The sequence below is a fragment of the Mastigoproctus giganteus genome, chromosome 5 (assembly GCF_048544385.1).
Source record: "Mastigoproctus giganteus isolate SK-2022 chromosome 5, ASM4854438v1, whole genome shotgun sequence".
NCBI lineage: Eukaryota > Metazoa > Arthropoda > Arachnida > Uropygi > Thelyphonidae > Mastigoproctus > Mastigoproctus giganteus.
The window spans coordinates 74,211,317-74,232,850 of record NC_143579.1 but is presented as its reverse complement, the minus strand read 5'-3'; the positions used below and the strand labels follow the sequence as shown (position 1 = coordinate 74,232,850).

At 36.4% G+C, this 21,534-nt stretch overlaps 1 protein-coding gene across 4 annotated transcripts in view; it reads right to left on the bottom strand.

Moving 5' to 3' along the window:
- The window catches only part of LOC150085490 (potassium voltage-gated channel subfamily KQT member 1-like), a 225,086-nt gene that overhangs the window by 74,318 nt on the left and 129,234 nt on the right, over positions 1–21,534 (bottom strand). The gene's annotated exons all lie outside the window — the stretch shown is intronic.

The window sequence follows — 21,534 nt, the reverse complement described above, 5'->3', positions numbered from 1 at the left end:
CTTCTTTTCGGCCAGCAGGTGGACATACTCCTCACAAAAGCCGCCAGACTGAGATGGATATGCAAGCAACGTCTGCACCATGTAACAGACAAATCCACCATGGTGAGATACATTTCAACATTAGTGTATCCGCCACTTCAGAGATTTCGGGAATCTGCATCTCCCTCTACCATCAAACCAGTTTTCTCATCCGAGTATTGGCTTCTCAAGTGGGCGTGCCCACTTGAGAAGTTAGCCTGCCTCCCCAGCTCCGGACCACCGCTTTGGCCAACGCACTTAACATCCCAAGGCTCATGTCGCTCATTAATGAAAGGAGGCTCGTCACAGCAGTCAAACTGATGACCGGTCTCATCTCCTCCCTCCTCCTTCTGAGACAACTGTGCATGGAGGATCCCAGTGGCACGTCTACGAGAAATTCCCCAGCTATGCCCTCTGCAAAGACGCCTTCATCTGAAGGACCGGTTTCTTCCTCAGCAGATGCTATCTCGAGTCTGGGCCCTAGATGTTGACTTCAACGAGTTCTGTCGAGATCGACAATATAGGAAAGGAATACATTATTATAATATGAATCTTGAGCAACGTATATTTTTAACCCAAACAACTATGTACATATGCTGCAGCGTTGCAATAAAGATTTTTCTTCTTTTAACTCATGCATGGTATTAAGTGCGATGAAATATAATACCTTTGTTTTGGGTTTTCGTAAAAAGTAGCCTATTCATCCATTGGGTGGAAGTAGGAGCAATATTAGTGTGTGTGTGGAGCATAATATCGGCGTTTGAAGGCTTTCTAGGAGAGAAAGAAACCAAAATTCGCCTGCATAGAGTGGCCTAACGATAGTATCCCAGTTTTTTTTTCTTTGCACACAGATGATGAATAAATGTGCAAATGTGAATAAACAAAATGAAATACGAGTAAGTTGCGTAAAAGATTTTGAAGATGCAGTTCTTGGTAGCTTTCCAGTTCGTGTGAGCAAAGATGTTTCATCAGCCAACACATGTAAAAGATATTATGATGTAAGTCATCGATATGTTTTCTGTTTTTTTATTTTACTCCTCTTTATCAACTATGCTATGTTTTCATGTTTCTGTTCCAAAAGAAGAAATATTCCTCCTTTAAAACTTTAAATATCAGAACGCAGGGATTTTTTCCCAATCGCTCTCTACCTTGTTGCATAGTGGATTCGCCACTTGTCATTCGTTTGGAGTTGTAGGATGCAAATCCCTTCGGAAACTGGAGGAACTCTTAAAAGCTTCCTCATTTTGAGTCTGCAATTAGCCAATCTCAGGCGAAAATTGTAGGGACCTCCCTCTGAGTTGTTCCAGTTTTTTCAGTCCATACAACACAAATCGGTCCGTGAATACTCGTTTGTTTGGATAAAGAACACAATAAAAAGACCACATCTTCATATGAGAGCGCACTATGGCTAAACTAATGGAAACGGCAAAGAACGCCTAAATCTCCTTCCCCCAAAAAACAATCGGCATACTTTCAGCACTTTTTGTCGACGAATCTTTCCTTTTTTTTTCAGACTTCAGAAGTTTGGTCATCTTGCCGGATGCTGTTGGTTCACTAATCGCATGGCTCCACGTTACAGCAATAGATGCCAATCTTAGGCGGAGGTCTTTACTCTCCTTTATTCCCAAAAAGCGTGCAGCTGAAAAAATTCGGAAAACATTTGTAAAGAAAAAGAATTCTTCATATTCACTCCAGAGTCGTCTTTTTTTCTTCTTGAACAGAAGAATTAAAATCTTAAATTAATAACTGGATAAGGAAGCGGTTGGCGGACAATTCCTGACTTAGGTGGAAGATAGTTTTTTAGTTTTAATTTGAGCACTTCTTCATAATTCCACTTCTGAATGAATGAGTATTTAAACCTGAACAACTTTATCAAGTATGGAATAATTCAGAAACAAGATTTAAATAATTTAAAAGCCCTTCTAAAAAGCTTATTTCTCTGTGCATTCCTTTCTTGAAAAATCTCTCAGAACTGTGTCCTCAACGACTGAAACTATTTATGTTTCAATTTACAATTATCAGCAATTTTGGTCCTTCAAAATTTCTTTTTGTACTCCGTTAAAGAATCTGCATTCATTATTAGTACCGAAAAGAGGTTCTTTAAATTTTTTTTGCACAGAGGCATTCAATCTAAGACAAATAAGTGTATGAGTTTCTAATCTCTTCAGTGCAAGAGAGATTTAATCTTAAGACCAATTTACAATCTTAGATGAAGTAAATGAAAAATCGGTCCCGTCGAACGGGAAAACTAGTGTTCCTTCGCACAAAATGAAATACGAGTAAGTTGCAGACTGACTGACTGCAGACTGAAAGACCAAAAATCCAAGTTTTTGGTTTCATTTCAATACGTTTAAAATCTGCAGGAAATAGCGTTACTATTCTTTCATGGCATGGCAGAATTAGTCGTTCTCCATTGAGGATTACTCTGGAAGTGCTCTTTCACTGCCATACAGTTATTCGTTCTCGAGTAGGATTACTTTGGAACTGGGCTTTTTGATCTCTCAAAACAGCTAAACTGACCACAGAATACACGAAGTTTACAGTCTCTGTATAATGGCATTTGTTACTCTGGAAAATCTTAAACAACTCAATCCATTTACCATCTAGATTCTGGTTTGATAGTAATTGCCATCTCTTCGGTGTGAAATCTTCTGCAAACGGCAAAAGCTCTGTAATATAATTGTGTATCTATCCTTGACTGTCAGGTGCTACACGGAGGGGTGTGCCTTGAAGTCCACTATAACATATCAGTAACCATCATTGGCAGAGATTTGCGAAAAACTCTATTAAAATTATTCTAAAAGTACTGTTTAATTGTGCTCTACACAATAAGGATTTTTATTTCTTTTTAACTGTCATCTGTGACACGATGTTAAATAAGTCAATGGGATGAAGAGGATGAACCAGAGAAAAATAAAAAAATAGCGTACATTTAATAAATAGAAGTCATAATCTGAATAACGAAGCTCAATTGTACTTCAATTCCAACTCCATTCTTTCAGTAAAATTTGGATTAGTATAGAAATCTCCTCTCTGTATTAATCGTGTAACCAAACAGGAAACTAATAACAACTATTGACTAACGCTTCTGGAGTTTTCTGGAAGCCATCTTAAGATTGGAAAGACTCTCTCAGAACAAAAGAAGTTGCAGTTTAATCAACTACTCAAATAAGATAACGTCTCAGCTGGGAAGTTGTCACAAGTAATACGGCCCGAAGCGATTAAAAAACTTCCTTACGGTAAAATAAACTCTCGTGTTTATCTTCTCTTCTGTGAGAACAGGTTAATTAGCAAAGAGCAGTAATTTTTTTTCCTGCTAATTAGTCGGACACTAATAGGAGGAGGAAGCAATCTTAAAAGATAATGTTGCATAGTTAAAAAAAAAGGGAAAAAACTCAGTGAGAGAGAGGGATTTTTTTTCCTTAGGCACCATCTCAGAGACGCGATTTTGCACACGATTTTCTACTAATTTCACAATTAAAGTGAGCAGAGCTGACTCGTTACTATAAAATCTTCTTTAAGGGTAGATTGAGAATACAGGAACACATTTGAAACGAAATAAACTTTAATGAAGAGAAATTTCTTTTTCTTGGACATAATTAGTGATTATTACCCACTTAAATGTGCAAATATTTTTCGCAATAAGTGCAGTAAAGTTTTTTAGTAATAGATTCCTCAATATGAGAAGAATTTTTGGGTTTTCGAGTATAGTTGGAAACTCATAACAAGTCGAAAAGCCATTAATACCAACATTAATTGAACGTTGTAAAAACTGCATTCAAAATCTGTGTAAAGTGGATATGTAAGATAGGTTCATTATGAGTCATCTGATTCAATCTTTACATATTTATTTTTACTGTATTTTGTGGCATCATATATATTGGAACACGCTGTGAAAGATGCGTGAAAAGAAATGACTCAGGGTCATTTGGTCATTTCTTTTCACGCCTTGACTTTCTTGTTTACAGAGACTACTCTGCAAACGAAAGAATAGTTACGTCACGGCTTCTGGTGGGCGTGACGTAACTACCTTTCCCCTTCAGGACTGCTGATTCCTCTTTTAAAAATGTTCTTCCTGTACGTGTGTTGAGCGTCAAAGCAATTAAGTTTATGAGGAGTCAATATATTTTTCTGTTAACTGAAATGGATTGGGCAGGACATAGCTTGAAGACATGACAGATGGACTAAGAAAATAACAGAATGGTACTCAAGAGGAGCTAAAAGAAAACCTGGAAGACAACAACGGAGAGACAGATGGATGCCCATTGCAGAAAACAAAAGGAACTGGAAAGTTGCTGGAAAAGCCTTCGTCCTACAGTGGATTGAAAATGGCTGGTGATGATGATGATTCTATCGCCGATTTGCGTCTTTCTGGACAAAAACTCGAGCTTCCAGGAGAGAGAACCGTGCATCCGTCGCCTGAGACAGACTAACTGATACCGAAGAAAAAGCCCATAAAAATTCTTCACGTTATTGACGAAATTCGAATCCAGGCCTTTCCATTAAGTGTGTGAGAACGGTGATTATAGTAACTGTGATACCTGCGAGGACAGTAGTTATTCTATTGAATCATTTCTTGACTGTTGTGTTAATCTCCTCCCTCGATATTTTCATAATCTCGGCTATAATTAACTTCGGAGGATTCAAAGTTTTGAGTAGTAGGCAACTACAAATAACTTATTTGGATTCCGAGCCTTACTTCTCTGAAACTCTCATGTTTCTGTGGCCCATACGGTATTCCTATAGCAGTACGCTCAAAGTTGTTGAGAATTTGTGCCGAGGCATCAGGTATATATCCCATCTGTAAACTGCGTCTATTCTATGGCCGGTTTATTTGTTTTTGATGGATGAACCAGTGATTCCGGAGCAAAACAATCGGTTAACACAACCAATTCTCCCTATCCTTAATTTTATATAATTTTATTATATTTTACCATCCAAAACTCCATAGCCATTTTTTATTCGAATAGCCATAGATTGTTCAAAACTCTTCAGACCATAATCGTTGTTTATCCTGCATCTAGAGCTCCTTCCTGTAATTCGATTGATGGATTGCTTTCGCTGTTTTCTTAGCCATCTCTCAAGATACTTGCTCGCTGCATTCGATCAACTTAAAGACAAGGAGACGCTGGGCTAAAGTACTCAGTCGACTCACTACACTGTGTAAACGATCCTGTTCACTTAATTGAGTTTAATCAATAGAAATATGTAAAAGTGCGAACATAACGCAACCTAACATAATTTTGTTAGACCATAGCATAAGTATCCACTTATGCTATGGCCTAACAAAAATACTTAAGATGTTTCGTTCTTTAAAAATTTAGCACTGGGGCAATATATAAAACCATTTTTATGCAAGGCGATGTAACTCAGCACTTATCGATTGAAGTTCTGATTTTTAGAGTCTTTTTCTAGAGATGTACTTAAGAAAAGTCTGCTAGTAACCAGCTAATTTGTACAAATTAAAATTTTCTATCCGAAATATTTTCGCCGAGTTGCCAAAAGGGTTCCTTAAGGGTTTGGAGGAAAATGTCAAAATATTAAATTATGTGCTAGAAATGCAGGTGCTTCTGTAATTTTGATGTCTTCACACATTAAATCGGAAATAAATATTCTTTCCTAGAAAAAAGTGGTTGTTTTTTATTTACTATTTAAATATCTAAAAAAAAAGATTTAATTATGACTCACTCTGAATTTTAAAATCTACTTCCGGCGACATTTTTATTTTAAACCCTTAAAAAAAAGACAATAACTGGTTATCGTGCAAAATGAGGCAGTAGCAACTAGTGGTGGCTTTTGAAACCAAAACTTCTATTAGTCGATTAATTCTTTGTTTGAATCGTTATGTTGTTGGTAATTTCGGATAAACGATTCTCTTTTTAGCATTAGAAATGTTAAAAGAACGGAAATATTATTAATTAATTCCACATGCATCACATCATTTACTGCCTGTCGGGTTCAAATGCTCAGTAAAAGACATCGTTTCAGTATAAGCGTCATTTTGATTCTTCCCAATGGGTTTCTGACCTTGACTGTTCTCAAGAGTCTACGTTGGATCACCAGAGACTTCACCCTCAGGCTCTCCTGTCATGACAACATGAGGCTGAATTAAATGACGCGTGTTTAGCTTTATTGAACACTGCTAAAAAATTACTGCGTTATCGTCTTAATTTAATAGGATTTCGTCTATATTCATGGTAATATGCAAGTTTCTTACTGAACTGTCACTTGCAGTCACTTAGCATGGAGTTATTAGAGGGGCAGAAATAAATTCACGATGGAATAAGCAAAACAAAGGCAATTAAACATATTAAAATGTAATTAAGAATAGTTAGCATAATTTTTAGAAAGCTAATTGACAGTAAAATTTCTTTTCGTGTTGTCGGAAGGGCAACGTAGGGCCAGAGAATCTTATACAGTAAATATTATCGCTTGATCACAAGTAATTTCACCACCACAGTAAATATTTTGCGGTATTTTTGTGGTGTCACTTGAATTTGCCCACTCACGGGGTGGGCAAATTCAAGTGACACCGCAAACTTCAAGTGGCACAAGAGGGTTCCCACTCACCCCGTGAGTGGGAACCCTCTTACCGTTTTTCAATGCAGAGGGGTTTGTCAGAAAATATTCGACACAAGAAAAGCTGACAAATAACTTAATGCATACTACACAAATCGGTTAGACTTCAGTACAAGATTCTTACCCATGAATCTTCGCGACAATGAGTGATAGACAGGTCTATCCCCCACTTCTTCACAGTGATTGGCTGTTATTCACCACAATTTTGGATTAGAGTGAATTCCGTTTTGCTATCTATTCCTGTGCGAAATTTCGTCTCTCGATTTAAAACCAGCAGCAAAGGGGAGAATCTTAAATTTTCCCGATTGTCCCCCTTTGGCGCTGGTTTAAAATCGGGAAGCGATTTTCATCCCAGGACTAGATCATCAAATCACTTCAAAGCAGTGGGGGAACTAGTTAGACCTGCATATCACTCACTGTCGCAAAAATTCATGGGTAAGAACTTTTTACTGTTGACTAACCCATAAATTTTATTCTTCTGATTCCATTCATTTTCTTCCCGGAATAAAAACTGATTTTTTTAGAAAATTTCTTTCTAAACCAAGGCGTGTCTCGCCTAGGAGATAGTGCAGTTTATCTCCTTTCTAGAATTACTATTTATAGTTTACCTTAATAGTGACATTCACTTGAAACAAATACCTATAGACGTTATTTTACTAACATGTAAGGTCATTCACTGTCAAGTTCTTGTACATTCGCAACAGCATATCTGAGCTTTATTTACTCTTGCTCAAAGCGTAATGGACGTACATTGTATCCTAGGTGACGAGTCAACATTGGATATCGCTACCCAACATCTGATGATACTGTGCAAGCAGAGAAAAACATCTATGGTGATCCCCAGCGATATCTCTATGTTGACCGGTTCATTGCTTACTAGTGGCTTAATCCGTTCTTGAATATTTATTTGTTCACGAAACTGGCTTCGAGTTTTCCAAGATAAATCACATATCACTCGAAAAGTCTCAACCAGAAATCGAGTTTATAATATTATCCATAATTTATAAAGTTACTTTTTAATTAATAAAAGAAGTAATTGATGCGTTTATACCAATGACATTAGAATATTATAAGCGCAACAATATCAGTTGAACAGTGATGCAATGGATAAAAGAGTTGAGTTCCATTGGTGTTTTTATTATGTCGGGTATACATGATCAAATCCAGACATAACAGAAAAATTGAACAAAATTGTATAAATGAAAGATATAAATAGAAAAACATGCCACCGAAAGGGCATTTGATGGTTAAATTAACTAATTAAACTGGAATGAATTTCTGCAACATGTACCCACTGAATTAAATTGGAATGAATTAAACTATTGATATTATTTTTGACTTTACTAACCTCCATGGCATTCTGCGATCCACTTTTATTACAAATATCGTCTTAAAGTGGATCACGGAATTGTTCTACCTGCGGGTAAAGTAAATGACTACTTTTCTTGTGTGTTGTAGAAGTATATTAAATGTGTATCATAGTACTAACTCTTAACATTCATAACAAGAATTAGAAAATGTTTTTGAATACAGTCAAATTTTCAAAAACATTTATTATCAGATTAGATCATCACAAGACAGTACTTATCAGACAGTACCTCCAGTTAGGTCAGCTTGAAATCATAATTTCGGGTATGTTGAGATCGGTGAGTTGGGCGGCCATGAGAGAACGAAAAATTCATTGTCGTGTTCCTGAAACCAGTTATCAACCTGCTGGGCCTGGTGGCATGGAGCATTGTCTTGTTGATAGACGCCGGATTTTATGGGTACACTGTCATCATGAAGGGGTGTTGGTCGACGACGATAGAAAGGGAAGCGTTCCCATCGAGGAGTTCATTAACGGTGATCAGAATACAGTGGTCTGCGACGAAAGCAGTTCCCAAACTATAGAACTACTGCTTCCAGACAGCAAACACAATTGTGCTCCAGGTGTCATGGCCTTGTGTTGCTTTCTCCAAATGCGGATATGCCCGTTAGCATGATAGAATTGGAAAAGGGATTCATAAAACCAGGTGACAGATTTCCATGTTTTTGTTCTAGGGTTGATGCTGACGTGCCCACGCAAGGCGCAGTTGTTTGGGTTTTAGCCGCAACGGTCGTCAACTGCTTTTACGAGGTAATGCCCGACGCATAGTCCATATGGATGTCTGCGCAGGTACCACAGTGGTATCGTCACCGTCCTTCATACATCGGGTGGAAAAGGCCCGAGTTCGAATCCCGTTGATGACGCGAGGAACTTTGAGTTAGTCGGTCTCAGGCGTAGATAGCAAGGTTTTTCCACCCCAGAAACTGGGGTTTTTCGTCCAACAAAACAGGCAAATTGATCAGAGAACACACAATTTACAGACACATAACCTAAATGGGTATGTAATGTCATAAATGGGTATTAGAGTCACCCAGAATTTCTTATATAAAATAAATTCTGGGTGACTAATAAAATAATTTGAATTTTCGAGTCCATATGGATCTTGCTATTTCTGCGTTGTACTGGGTGGTTAGTTGGGCTATTGTGCTGCGTCTCTGCTGTGTTACAAAACGAGACGCTCACCACAGGCGATTGGATGCTGCACGCCTTACCCCCACAATCACTTCATATTCAAAGTCGGAAAGATCTTGACGCCGACCCATTCTTCCTGGAAGCTATTCCACCCAAAAATCGATTGAACTACAATCTTATATCAGCCGTTGCCGACTTTGAGCCTTTACCAGCGTCACAGACCAGTCCATTCCTACACAAGGGGTGGTTGCTAATGTAAAGCCAACTCAGACAGCAGTTTGCATTGCTTTTAGTATTCGAATGGCACGATTAAGTACGAATGTACTCGAACTTGTAATCGACGTTGTTCACGTAATCTCGGAAATATGTTTTTGGAAGTTTACCAACTGGAACGCATCGAGTTTATCATTAAGATCTTAACAGTTAAGAATTTCTAAAAATTATTCTTAATTTGTTTAAACTTACTAACAGTAAATTTCCTGCCCAATTCAAGCACTGCCTACAAGTCACTAAGTTGCATTTTCTTTGTATCTTAGATCCCTACCATAAAAAAGAAGTATTTTGATCACCACTGCTAATTATGCCCACTTTTTTGAAAACAAGGCCAATTCTTGTTGCGAGCGCATAGATACAAACCTCGTAGTAAGGTTTTGCTTAACTTACAAAATGTGTAAAAACCTAAGCAGTTAGCCTTTAGTATTGGGTCCTTAGTCGAAGAGGACTTGAATCCGTTTGTTGCGGATAAAATATATTAGATTTTTCTTCCATTTGTCAGGACCTCTACAGTGATCGTGTCTACAAGAAGAAATGCAGTACTGGCTTTGTCCAGCCAGTCCGCGCACGGTTCATGAGCGATATAAGATTATCCTTAATGTTGGCTACCGATGTCACAAATCTTCGTAAATCTGTCGAATTCATTTCATTAACTTTTCAGTTGTCGTAACTCATCCCTGGAGGTTTTTCCTCCTGCTTTGCATGCAACCTTCGGCTTTGGATGACTCGAATATCTTTACTTCTGAGGAACTTTCTTATTTAGGGAAACTGATAACGTAGTTTTTTCGATGCATGTGAAATGATTCCCAGTATCAGTACTTTTTAAGATCTGAAGTTAAATTATTTTTTAAACTGAAAACAGCAGATGGAAAACAGGAGTTAAAATAAAGAACCAAGTAAGGACAGAGAAAAGGCAATACGAAGTTGAATTATGTCCACTTAAATGCCTACATATTGTGTGGTTTAAGCCAGTCTCTATTAGATTAAAACATTGGTTTGCATTGAAAACTGCAATCGTATTTTAGAGATAATATCGAATTTCAAAATGTTTTTATCAATTTTTATAAAAATCGACTTTTCATCTGCTTCTGGTTTTTTTTAAAGTTAAAAATAATAAGAATATTGCCAGCACCTCAGTAATAGCTGCTAATATATTAAGTTTATTATACACACTTCCAGGATCCCGACGATACATGCAAAATAATAAAAAATATATTTTTATTCGGTATAAACAAGCCAGACATTGCCTTCTTACGACTGTCTTCCTGTAGTCTGAGAATTTCGAGTTGAATTTTTGGCTCTTTTAAGATAAATTCAGCTTTCACCTGGATATGTGCCAAGAGTATTTACAGCTAATGAATAACAGAATCTTTCTCTGTCTATCTCTCTAAAGATTTCATCACATTATAACCGCCTATGTATTTTAGTTGGTTTCTTGGAAGAGTGGCTGCAGATGATAACGGATATTTTACTTGATTTTGAAGCGCTAAACAATTTCTTGGAAATTAAGGAAGATTCTCTTCTTTTTTCTCGTACAGAAAAAAAAAGAGTCCTCTTGCGTTGTTCGTCCATTGGGGGAAAAACACTTGGAACCATTACTAAATAGAAATGTATTTTCTTTATTTTGTTATTAGCTGTAGATAAAAGCGTTGTACTTCTTAGTTTTGCAGAATAAAGTTGAGGCAGTTAAGACCACGAGGAGTTGGTACATCGTATTTGTAAATCTTATTGTCTCTAAATTCTTGACACAGATTTTGAAGATTAGTAAAATCTACGGCATAATTACTGTGAAAAAATAAACGTTTCTTCCTTCGCGGGATTCGAACCCATGTCTTTTCAGGACACCACCTTCAATGACAGTCGCAAGGTTTTCTTTTTATAGGCAAATGTACCGAATTTACCAAATAGCAGAAAATTTCAATAATCCAGCAAAATATTACGATAAAATTACATTCGTTTTAATTACTTTATTTTTATATTGAGAAGTAATCCCATATTAAACAGCTATTTTATTTATTTTGAAATTAAAAATGAAAATATATTATAAAAATGAAAATTTATTTAGAAATATCATTTGGAAACTTAAACTGCTTCATAAAGATTGTACAAGATGGATTTCTATTCTGTAAAATATTCATGCAAAAAAATGCAGTGTGGTAACCCGGTTAGGAGAATTTAAGAAATTGGCTAATTAGCAAAAGAAAGAGCTCTAGGTTGCACGATGCACAGACATCCAGAAGGGACAGAGGTAGGCGGATCAGCTCAGATAGGGGAGTGTTGATATTACCATAAGTTATAGAAAAGAGGAACTACAGGAGGAAAGGCGATGAACTTGCTGTTTAAAAAAGAGATTTCAGTATAGCTGCGTCGTGTTATTTGGAAAAAAAGTCCCCAAAGTTGCCAAAAGAATCTTCCAAAATGTTTATAAAAATATGAGTTATTGGTGTGCGTAGTGTACCCAGAGAGTTGCATTAACAGGAATTCCACGGACGAGCCAAAAATGTTTTACTCTAAAGTTAATGCACAAGCAACTAAAGTAGTAGTGTCATATTTGGAGGAATTTACCTCTGGAGATTCTGAAAAGAATTTTCTGAAATAACAAAATTCAATGTACATTCTTTGCATCATATTGAAGAATCCGAGTGTAGCACCAACCCGATGAAAGTGTAGAAAGTAGCCTCATTGCCTTTGACCTCTTGACTTTATAGTGACATAGCTATATCTGGCTTCTAAAAGGTCAACTATTTCCTGTCTCTTATTGACTATTTGTTGAAACTAAAGCAGCATGGTCGGATAGTGAATGGGTGTGCGTTATCATAAGATCATCACAGTAATCTTCTGCAGCTGTTTAATACGGCACTCCCCATTCCATAACTTTGTGATATGTTCTGCCATGCGTGTGATACCCTCATTTCTTCTAGATCCACCTCCACATTTCTGAGATTTAAACACTTTCTTCACATTATTTTCAGGACAGAGAAAATAAAACATTAAGCAATACGGTTCGTTTAATATTAGTTTGTTACACTATTCTACCAAAAATAATCGGACAGCATCATGGAAAAATACGAGTTTTAATAAATAGATTAAAAAGGACCATTTCAAAGCCAGCTAAAGGTATTGGAAATTTAAAAATTTAAAAATCAATAGTATAGTATATCCACACATCTCATGGGACGTTATTTTACTTTTTCAGGTGTAATTGTCCTTAACAGGATCATTTCATTGATATAATCTTAAATCTTGGTCCCATCATTCTTATTCTTTTAATTAAGAATGCTTTCAGTAGAATAAAGCAGTTGAGTTAATATTTATCATTAGGCCTAATTATGCATATGCGTAGTGGTTTTTGTCCTGATTCTGCCTTTATTATTAAACAAATATTTGTACTTAGGTTTTCAGACTTTGAAAGAAAGTTAACAGAACGTGGTATGTTAGTACAGGAATATTCATAAAATCATTTTTATTAGGAATAACTGTTTCAATTAAACTCTGATTCCGGCAGTTTGTGATGGTCGGAACTACTATTAAGATTAAACTATTCAATGAAACAGTTGTACATTTAAATTTACAAAACATTACCCAGTAGGAACCTTGTTTTTTTTCTGACGTTCCATGTATAACCAATTTGGCGTATTATGTCTGGAACATTTAAGCTTCTTTTTAGTTTTAGGTTATGAAATTAAGCATTTTGGCAATGCCAATTTAAGTTTTTATTATCTTTCCCATGCTTTCATGAGAGCATTTATTCTTTATGTCGGACGTGTTGTCATTATGGCAGTTGCGTGTGTAAATTCTTCGTTGAATAACAGCTTGCACATTAAAAGCATAAATGTCTCTCGCGCTTTTCATTTGGAACAGATATCTTTTGAATCTGCAGCAGAATTCGGTGAATTACAATCGAATATCACGAGACCGAAGGAAACTCGTAAATCCATAAATTTACAATGGCAGAAGACAAAATACAATTGTCTTCTGCCATTGTGGGATGCTGCTGCCCGAAGACTCTGTATCGGATTTCATTAAAGCGAACATTACTCACTGTCTTTGCCACAAATAGCGTAAATTAACTGACCTCACCAAACTTCGTACATGAGATTAAGAACTGCTCTTTCCAGCTGGTATGAAAACGTTGCGCTGTACGAGCATTTTTGTGCTGCTCATGTGATAACTCGTTCCCTTCCTTTCATGACCGAAGTCTTCTATTTTTGATTCCCACACAGCTTGCCAGAAATGTCCGACGGTGTTGAAAAAAAGTTATTTCTCTTACATCCTGCATTAGTCTTGCGAATCACGCGATTCGCTTTTCATGTGACGTGACACGCTATCCTTTACTGATAGTAACACATCGTAAAAACGTTTAATTTCTTTTTATACGTTATCGTTGTCGCTCTTTGCTCATTCCAGGGTTTTACTCGTGACATCGTACTTCTGCTGCTAAAATTAATTCGAGTTTCCTCTTCCGGCTACATGCGGTGTCTGTCTATTTGTCATAGCACCACAGTTGTTTACTCTGTTTGCGCATAAAAAGAGGACAAATTCATTTGCTTTGTTCTGTTTAATTTTCTGGCGCATTGAAAAATGATAACCACATTTTTATCAAGAACTGAAGAAAACAAAACCATTGACCTTGAGACTGTATCAACAAATAGTACGTGCCCCTTGATGTTATTCATTCAAGCAACAAATGTTTGAAAATATTACACTTATTGCTGTCTACTGCCACGCCGTAATACTCAAGTGGCTAATTTGTGAATCGCCCTGTGAATGTTAATTTAAAGTGAAATGGCAGATGCTAACACTGTTTCTCCACTTGCATTCACCATTTAATACATTAATTAATTTGATGAAACCAGAAGCGAAATCGCAGTGAAGAACAGTCAACATCTATTGGTTTCTGGTTAAACAGCTCATATAAAAATTTAAAAAATTCTTGTCACAGAAGTCATAAAGAAGCCAGCGGATGTTTTTGAGCGTAAATTGCGAAACAGTTTTTATTTCTTAGATTCAAATGTAAAAGTTTCTTCTTATCTCCCTCTGAGATAAAGAAAAAGGGAATTAATCAGTATAAAATTAAAGATTCTTAAGATCAAGCTAGCACTCCACTAATTCGTTTAATAAATTAAAAGCTTTTGACTAGGCCTCTTACATTAACTAAATTCTTAGTTAAACCAGGGCCGATCCTTGGAGGGGATGCAACACATGCGGGTGTCCAAACAAAAAAGGCTCCAAATCCAAACATATCCCTCAGTCCAGGCAACAGCGAGTGGGTGTCCCCAATATTTAAGCATTTCTTCGTAAGGTCACCCCTTTGTTCCTCTCAATCTTGTTGCCCTTCTCCTCTGTACTCGTTCTAGCAAATCTACATCCTTTCTTGCACATGGGTCCTCTAAACTCTAGGATTGGCATAGAGATAACATAATAAGCCGGGATATCTTGCAATATCACGATCTACGAACTCAGCTCGCATGACGACATAGATCAATAAAAATATTAAAAATTACACGACAGGTTAGTTTTAATATTATTTGGCATAAGGTGCAAGGAAGCCGCAGACTTTTTCTGCACCAGCAGAATTAAATAAACAATTAAAAAAAATAATAAAATTCTGTCTTGTGTTCCATTCCTCATTTAGGTGCTGATTAAGCTTATCTTTGAATTTTCTCCACAAAATTTGTATTTGTGTCCCCTGGTTCTTTCTTCTGCCAGTGAAAATGTGCCTCCCTCGTTCGATTAACGATTTCATTTTCTTTGAATCATTTTTAAACGTTCTAGATCTTTCTTTAGTAGCTGTCTTAAGGCCTGAGTTTCCCGCAGTATTCTAAATGCAGTCTACCAACCGTCTTATATTCCATTTCGCAGTAGAAAATAGATCCACCATAAGAAACCTCATGGACGCACAGACATCAATTTCTTCAAGCCGTCGAAACTAAATCTGAATTAGCTATAGTGTACGCTGACATTGAAGCTGCTTTTGCCAGCCTAGACGTCACAGCCCTTCTCAGACTCCTGCAATTCTTCTTCAGGATTAATGGAGACTTACTAGCTTTCCTCACCGCCTTATTGAAGAATAGAAGTGTCCACCTCACTTTGAAGAAAACCCACTTTACAAGAAAAATTAATGCAGGAGTCCCTCAAGGTGGTGTCCTGTCTGGCCTTCTCTTCTCAGCGATTCTGATTCCTTTCATGAGTCATCATGATGATGCTCTAATATATGCCGACGATATAAAGTTTCTTACCTTAATCCCACCGTCTGCAAACCCAATGGAAATTACGTCTTCCATCACAGAGAACTTGACCACTCTTTCAACTTACTTGAAGATGTTTGGATTAAACCTTAACCCGTCAAAATCTGCAATAATGACTTACTCATTGAAACAGCAACCAACAATAATTCAACCTTCAGTTTTAGGTACTCTAATTCCAGTGGTTACCTGCCATAAAGATCTCGGGGTCTATTTTGATCCGAAGCTGAAATTTAATGATCACACAGAATACCTCCGGAAGCGTTTTAACACCCTACGCTGGAAAGCGAAACAACACTTACTTTATTCCAACGATGCCGCAACCACTACCAGATATCTTCAAGCCACTGTTTATCCGGCTATTTTATACGCTGCTGAAATTTGGGCATCTGCGTCGCCTTCACTTCAAAAACAGGTGTTCTCGTGTGAATACTGGACCCTGAAATGGGCCACAAATAAGCATCGCCGACCCCCTCAATTGAGAACAACTGACATGGCTGAGCAGCTAAATGTGCCCAGGATCCCGAGGTTAATTGACAGCAGGCATTTAATGACTTCAGTAAAAATGTACACAGGAGTAATAAACGCCCCAAACATCTGGGATTTCTGTCAGTGGCACAATCCTACGCCATCCTTGAGGTCAGAGCCCACACTAATCCTCAAATACAACCGGTTGAAACTGTGTAGTCGGTTCCTACCTGCCCAGGAACTCTCCAAAATTCAGGCAATGCTCCGTCTTGGAGTCGACCTTCAGAAATTAGCTACCGACTACAAATACCGTCACATGCTCCTCGAGTGGATTCCATCTGTGGAACTGGGATAATTTCCTCCATATGACGTTTAGTCCTCATTTGTAATTATTATAATTTACATGTTTGTAACTCATAATTTCCATGTAACGGTATTTTTTTTCCTTTTTGCCAATTAATTTCATTTATAATGTAAAACTCCTGGCCATGTCACCGTGTTGAGTATTATTGTCTCTAGTACATGTCCTGTACTTATTAGCAATAAAGAATTTATTTATTTATATAAAGGGGCAATGACATCTTTTTTTCCACTTGCGAATGTCCTATATAGGACATCATGTGCCTTCCTAGTTGTCTGTTTACACTGCATGGAAAATTTAATATCTAACTCAATCGTAACACCTGGATTTCTGTTCCCAAGGTGCATGAAGCCATACATTTAGAAGCATTAGAGTTCGGGTGAATATTTTCAGATCGTTTCAGCAACCAGTCTAAGTCATTCTGAAACAATGACAAAATTAAATTTTTGTACTCTAGTTCTAGTATCAGTTTATAGCCGTGAAAATGTCACCTTTATTCATTTTACTTTCTTCTCTCAGCCTCAATCAAGTCTCTTCTAAGGTGTCTGGTTGCCAAGCTCTGTAGCCAGCATATTTTAATGGTATTAATCTGAGTAGCACTGGCAAGAAAGACCAGAAATTAAGCTAAAATTAAGCTAAATTTAAATAGCACCATTATGTAACCAATATTGATTGTCAGATGGCATAAGATTATTTAGTAAATGCTTGTCTCAATAAAGGAAACAAATTAGATTACATAAGTCAAGTCTATAAATGAAAATAAAGATTAAAATAAATTTGCTTGGGAGACTTGATAGTAATCAATGTCAGCGTTATATATGAAAGATAGACATTTGGGCTGACTATTCCTGGAACTTGCACGTGGACATATCAACTGGTTTATCTACAAAAATAAAACAGTTATAATTAAATTCCAAACTTAATTTGCATTAAGTTTGAAACTTAAATTAGTTCAGTAGAATATGAAAAAAAAGTTATGTTTATTATGACTAACTGGTGAACATTTAGTAACATATTTCATTTTGAAAGAAACGTTATGGGAAAAGCAGAGCACTCTGTCTGGTAAATAAATAGGGAAAATCAGGTGATACTGCCACCAGTTCATTCTTTTAACTGAAGTTTGAAAATTTTAGCATCAGGATATTGAATTTTGACTGTTCATATGATGTTAATGAATTCCAATGATATTTTTTTGAAAATCACTACGTGTTAGTGATTCATAGAAATGTTTTTAAGATAGTTGCAAATAACGTTATTACTCTAATGTGGGTTAAAGAAATCTCCATCAAATTTGTGCTTGTTAAAAGAGAAGACAGATATATTAAATGTGGCAAATTGTATTTATAAAGGACTTACTCAGCTTAAGATATATTAAACACTTAGACTAACATCATATTCGTGCTAATTGGGTCTATTGCAATACCACGCTGTGTAGAAAGGCCCGATTCTGATTTCCATCGCCGGTTCAAGTTAAAAAATACTTCTCGGAGCCGAAGAAACTTTTAAGAGCTGATTTTTATATCGTGGCCAAGTTAGCCAATCTCGGACAAAGATTGCATTCTTTCCTTCTGGAAAAATGGATCCTTTGTTTTGATAAATAGAAAATTGTCAGACGCAGGCACAATTTACAAGCGCAGCATAGCTATCTTAGTAAAATAAAGCGGCGCATAGGTTGGCTATAAATCACTTTCGTCAATATTTTATAATAAGTACAGCTGGTCGGAAGATTCATATCGAGGAGAGTTTCCCTAACAGCTTAGGGAAGTCTGAATTTCTTCATTAAAACTCCCACGAGTCTCCCGTTGCTCAGATTTTCTCTTTTCTGGAAAACAGTGTTAAGGTTTCACTTGGCCTCTGGAAGCCGTATAAATTCCCTACTGCTCGCAAATGAACCGACTCGCTTCCTTATCAATCTGAATCCTACTTGCTGCAACGAATTATTCTTCCTTTTGTAAAAGAGAGTATTCCAGCTATGTTCTTATTGTGTTTTATCGCCTCTTTTCATATTTTTCTAAGCATGATGTACTGTCCAAGCAGTAGCAGCCACTGATAATCCGGATTCTGCCTTTCAGAAGGTTCACATCTTTTCCATTTCACCTCTGTCTGATCATGAAAGAAAAATTAAAAATACGAATACACATTTTTATTTTATCTCATCAGTCAAAGCGCCTAAATATTCAAAACTGTTCCTTCGTTCTGATGTGTTGTTATTTTTACTTATCTCTGATGGATTCTTTCCATTTAAAAGCTGGAACTTTTGCATCTTCTGCAGACATTTTGATATTAAGGAATTAGTATCGTAGCAGTGTAAGTTGAAAAGAAATACACGAAAAAGTCGCATGTAAACAATGTTTTGGACAAAATTTGGAAATTTGTCCAAAACACAATTGGACAAAATTTTCGTCCAATAATGTTTGGAATTTTGTTATTATAAATATTAGGGACGGGAACTTTAGTTGGTTTTTAATATCACTATAAAAGCCTGTACATATTAATAGATAAAATAAAGAAACAGAAATCGGTATAATTTATTATAATCCTTGAATTAGAACATGATTCTTGTGCGTATACATACATATATAGTCCCGTAAACATTCCAGAAAATTAATTCTATCTACAGCTTTGGATTTATTATATTTAAAACTTTTATGGTGGAGTCCAGATACGTACTGAACTTTCATTTTCAACTGATCTCAATATTCAGAAACACTTATCTTATCTTCCTTCATGGATTAGGCAATCCGCCTGTACCGATCTCGAAGAGGTCTGCCCATCTTTTCTTTGGTCTTCCTCAGTCTCTTTTTCCTTTTTCTCTATATGTATAAGCTAATTTAGGGAATCTATTATCTTCCATTCTTTCTACATGTTCTTTCCATCTTTGTCTATATATATATATATATATATATATATAATGTCTATTTCCTTTTTTAAATATTGAAATAATTTTTGCTATCTTCCATTCTTCTGGTATTTTATATTGTTCCCAACATTTATTAAATAGATTTAGTATCCTGTCTTTTAAAAAACTTCCTCCATACTTGATCAGTTCTGCATTTATGTCACCCATTCCTACTGCTTTCCTATTTTTTGTAGCTTTCAATGCCTTTTCCAATTCTTTCTTCGTTATCGGATCTATGTCACTAACTGGATTTCTTCTGTTTGATATGTTGGGTCTTTCCACAATTCTTCATAATGTTTTTTCCATTGTTCTTCCTTTATTATATTTATTCAAGTGTTTCATCATTTTATATGCCAAGTTTTGTCTTCCATGAACATCATGTTCTATTGTGCTTATAAATCTATCCCATAACTGACTGTCCTGCTGTCATCCGGCTATTGTCCAAATGATGGCAAGGACAGTCACAAAATGAGATATCGAGAGCCTTAGACGTGTCAAGAATGGACACTTCAAGTCTATGACATCAGAAGACTGAAGGGATATCTTCAAGGCAAATTAAAGGTTGGCCAAGAATTGTAACATCCTGTGATAAAATCGGTATATTGAAGTTTTAGGGATTCTCTTAGGGAAATCTACAGTGGACGACATGGTAATTATGCCTCGTAAACTCGCTGATATTTGCTTTTTCCACAGTAAGGAATTAATAATAACACAGGCTATTGCTGTTTTCTACTCAGAGTAAATACATTTCCATACTTTAAATGGCAGATTATTGCCGTTTAGATACAACAGGAGGCGTTAGAATAAGGATATTCGATTGCATAATAGTTTGGTAAGAGTATGCGTGTTATGATAATATACTATGGGATCTGGGGTTTTGTCCTATTATTATATTTCTTTATATGACTATGTTTATTTACCCCTAGTACTTTGGAACCCAAATTGGTGGAAGTTATAATATTTCAAAAGAGAGCTGGTAGCGTACTACTCCTCCGAAGACCACAAGCTACCTGACTGCTCTAAAATTGTTTTTAGAGCAGTCAGGTAGCTTTCCTTTCCTTGTATCAGAAGATTCTAGATTATGAGGTTTTCTTTTATTTTCCCCAACCAGGATAATTCTCCATGAATTTTTCTTAGAACTGTGTGAACTTCTCTTGAATAAAGTAAACATAACAGAGATTTATTTTCGATATTAAAATTTACACATAAATATATATAATTTAATATATACATAACCTTTATTCCTTTACTGACCTTCTCGGGGTGTAGTACCAACATTAATTCTATCTGTCTCGTTGGCTACTATTTCCCTAGCCAAAGAACCAATTACCTTTCTTGTGCTGAGCTATAAATAATTTGAGGAGCACCTGTATATTTCTCTTTATATATTCTTTTAGACCTGAGCATACAATCCTCACATACCCTGACGTCTCTTCATAAGCCATGAACAATATACTTACATAATGTAAGAGTTACTTAAATATGTGCATATATACTTACATAACCTTAACCACATCAATATTAAACTAGAACAAATCCTACACTTTACCTAGGATTCCTTTCTGTAAACAAAGAATTTCAAAACCTTCGTTCTAACAGTGCTTTTGAGTCGCAGAAAGATAACATTCTCTCTCATCCCTCTTTCCTTCTAATTAACAGTTTCTCCACTTTTATTTATTTATTTTTTTAGTTATTTTTCAACGCTACCGAACTCGCTGCTATCTCTAGATGCAGTCAAGTCCGTCAGTCCTATTCATACTTTAGTTTCTACACTGAGTCAATACTAGGAGACTTACTTTCTCTTTCCTCTGCTCCCCAGTTGGCGATCTTTCGCTTTTTGTCTTTCCTACGCTTCTACATAGCTGCCTTCCAGGGTCTCGGCTTACTGGTCTGCTAGGCTTTATTTTCAGTAGTCACTCTGGGATCCTACGTTTACGGAAGTCGGGTAAGCTATGATCTACATTCTTCCATTGGTTTTCCCAATAAGACACGGCTCCTGCTTCTGAAACATTCCTCAGTCCATCCATTCAGACTGTCCTTTCTCTTGCCTGCAACTATCTTCACTTCTCCGCACTTTCCCCTCAAAATAAAGGCACTCCTACATAACTTGCTTCAACAAATCTACCCCTTCACCAACCCAACCCAACTGACCTGCCCTGTCCTGTCACTCCTTTTTCACTCTCCTCCGAAATTT